The 3,466-nt window shown below is 37.2% G+C and overlaps 1 long non-coding RNA gene across 1 annotated transcript; it reads left to right on the forward strand.

Moving 5' to 3' along the window:
• Nucleotides 1–1,239: 1,239 nt before the first annotated feature.
• On the forward strand, nucleotides 1,240–3,124 carry LOC109697128 (uncharacterized). Its single transcript, XR_002213372.2, has 3 exons — nucleotides 1,240–1,345; nucleotides 1,504–1,556; nucleotides 2,216–3,124. It is a non-coding gene; the product is annotated as an uncharacterized lncRNA (long non-coding RNA).
• The last annotated feature ends 342 nt before the right edge of the window (nucleotides 3,125–3,466 follow it).

Below are 3,466 nucleotides of genomic sequence, written 5' to 3' on the forward strand. Positions count from 1 at the left end.
TCAGCTTCCTCATAATTGGATAGATTACTACATGAAATACCCTCGGTAATAATAAGCACCTAACCTATGCTATCTCAAGAGCTCAGGAATCATCACATTCTGAGGAATATGACACAATTTTACTTCCAAGTTATGAATAAAGGAAAGATTCTCAGAGTTCTTAATTAAGTTAAAAATCTTCTTGGAACTGTTAAAATAAAAGCATTTCCCTTGACTCCTCCAGAGCTTTCTGCAAATGTTTGAGTTTTTAAAAAGTCTTAGTTAATTCTGTGTTTCAGAATTCTCTGTATTCTACTGTCATGTGAAACATGGAAGTCATGTTTCAAATACTTGCCTGAGTTTATTCTTCTCAATCTGCTTTGGGAAAAATAATTTTCCCTTATTAAAGAGCTGCCTGCAACATGATGAAGCTTAATCTAACCTAGTATGTTACCTTAAAACATACTTATAGCACTTATAAAGTCACTCTATGGCTGTGTTGGAAGTATCTCTCATTCAATGTGTATTCTGTTAGTCCACATCCAGGAATTGACTACAGAACTCCAGGGAGAACAAAAGGCTGTAAAAAAAAGAACAATTTGAACTTAAAATACAACAGATTATTTGACTTAGAATCTGAGGAAGGATGCAGAATTCTATGTGGGCATCTTACATGGAATGTAGATTTGCAGCTGCAGTAACAGTGACATAACCACGACAGAGGATTGGCTGGCTCTGCTGTTCTGATCTAAACCATAGGGTAGCCTTCCTCCCTGGAAGTCACTCTCTCTTCCTGCCAGCTCCCTTCCTCTCCCAACTCCTCTCATCCCTGTGCAACCAATTGGCTCACCACCAAGTTCACATTCCAGATAAAAGGAATAAAGAAAATATTTTAGAAAGGTATAGGACAAATTTCTAAAATGTGAAAACATGACTAAGGTAAAGAACATGCTTAATTTTAATATTATTTAGGAAATCCTGGATGCAGCCAGTTTTTAATTAAGCCAAAGTTCACTTTAACTTTGTGGACACTCTTGTCTCTCTGAAATTTATCTAGGGAAGTGTTTACTTCATAACTGGAAGAATTGTCCATTCTTAGTCCTGCTGGATTTAAAGCAGGGCTGTCTTCTCCATCTCTAGTTGAGGGCTGTCTCCCAAGTCCAACCCCAAGGGCGTGGCGCACATCTACATCTGGAAATCCCACCACGCTCAGCAGGCCGCTGTGGAGCCACTCTTCCGTACTTTGAACACATCCCCTTACTTTCAGAAAGGATGCTCACGGTGTGGTTGAGAAGCTTTACCACAGCTTTCATGTGATCTCCTTCTGCTCAAATATTGAAGAAAGCATTTTGAAAATTATATCCAGGTTTGCATTCCCAAATATACTCAGTAACTTCCTAAATTACCAAATCACCTTTTATCTTGAAAATCTTGGAAAAGACAGTGCATAGAGATTTAGTGGTGAAATGTGATTTTTTTACAAAGTTGTTCTGACTCTTGTCCTTTATTTATGCTTTCCCAAAGACTTGAATATACTTTGGACTAGAACTTCAGTGTCCAGAGGCTCTGGCCTACAGGTAAGCATTTGACGTTTCCGTGTGAGATACATACTGTTCCATATTTAATGGAACATGTACTTCAGAACCTGCAGATGGCTGACAATGGCTTTGGTAAAGAAACTTTTTTCAAAAAAACTTGTCTGTCTTTTCCCAATGAGAAAATTCCAAAAAGTGAAACTGAATATTTCCTGTTGTTGAAGAGTCATCAGTAAGTTTGAGAGAAAATTGAGTAAGTGCAGAAATCTGCATAAAGCAAATATGACTTTTGCCTAGAAGGAGATATGGCCAGAAAATGCAGCCAAATCATATCATATCACATCATATTTGATTGACTGATGTGAAGCATGTAGACCAGGTGGGAAAGGGAGCCCAACATTACTTAGAATCTGTGGTAAGGCTCCAGCTTGACTATGCCTCTCAGCTGGTTCCTGCTGATGTGCTTGGGAGGTTTGCTAGCATGGAGACAGTTTGTTTTCCTATCTTCCCTTGCTCATGGTTATATTTAGTTCTGAATCAGGAAGAGGCTGAAGATCTTTAAGAAGATCTAATAGGTTTGTACATCTTTGTCATCAGAAAAATGGAGTTTTGAGTAAGGTGATTACAAACTTTTATTTTATATTTTCCAAATCTATTCTATGTCCTGCATTTAGTCTCCTCTCCTGACATTCTGTTTTCAGATTGCCTGTCCAATCATCACAGCACAGTAGTAGAAGAACCACTAAACGTGGATTCAGAAAACTAGTTGTATGTGATTTGGGACATGTTGTGAACCCCATCACTCACAATATCCTAATCTATATTTATAACACACGTCTACCTCTCAAGCATGCTGTGAGCATCAAGTACAAAGATTACAAAGGCATTTTGTAAACTTTCAAACATTAAACAGATGATGCCTGATATTTTTTATTTTGGTGTGGAGGAAGACAACTGATTCTAAATTGTGAATTTCTTGAATGATTTAAAGATGAAGGAATGAAAATATCAAAAAGGATTGATGTCCCAAGTTCCTGTAATTGTCAGGAAAACAAAACATCTCTTCAGGAGGATATTCTGTATACTTTGATCTCCATATGAATCACCTGAGAGTTTTTTCAAATAAATGTAGATTTGAATGGGGTCAAGATTCTGAGTTTTTAAAAGGTGCTAGGCGTCCACACTGCTGGTCTGTAGACTGCACCCTGAGTTGCAATGGATGAAGGAGAATGAAGTAAAAAGAAGACACAACACAGGTAAAGACAGTGATGAAGACTGAGTCTTCCTGTCTGCTGCCCCCCCATCCTGATAACATGCTGGAGAAAAGACTACAGGGTAACCGTAAGTTGTTAAGAAATCTTTCTGCCAATACTGTATTGGATGTGATTTGCTGTTCTTAATTGAGCATCTTTCTTAGGGAATAAATCTAGTGCAAGAGACACATAGAAGAAATTGTAGCTTAACTTGGAACATGCCCACGCTGCCTGTGGTCTTTGACCTACCTGGTAGGAAATAGGGAAATTCAGTTTGTAAAAGAAGCTTGTATTCTGTCAACTGGGAAGTGATCCAATGATGATAAAATCATTAGTTTCTGTGACCTTAGCTGTATTTAAAAGGTAATCTCTTGGGAGTCCTAGTATAACATGTCTTGATTGGACATTGTGAGCTAACATCCTCTTAATTCACATTTAGAATGAAATGACTTCCTTTTGGCATTTTCACAGCTATTTGGTAGCTTTCCATGATATTATGCATTGTTCAGAATAATTTTCCATGTTACTCAGGCCAATTTCCCTGATTTATAGTTATTTGTAAAAGTTGGGTTTTAAAAAGGGTAGAGAAGTTAAGAAGAAAATATCTTTATGGTAAACTATTGCAAAAAAACCCAAAAACCAGATGGTGAAATTCTTGAAATAATGTTATAATTCTATATAGATGTAAGTTTGTGATAC

Source organism: Castor canadensis, chromosome 3 (genome assembly GCF_047511655.1).
Source record: "Castor canadensis chromosome 3, mCasCan1.hap1v2, whole genome shotgun sequence".
NCBI lineage: Eukaryota > Metazoa > Chordata > Mammalia > Rodentia > Castoridae > Castor > Castor canadensis.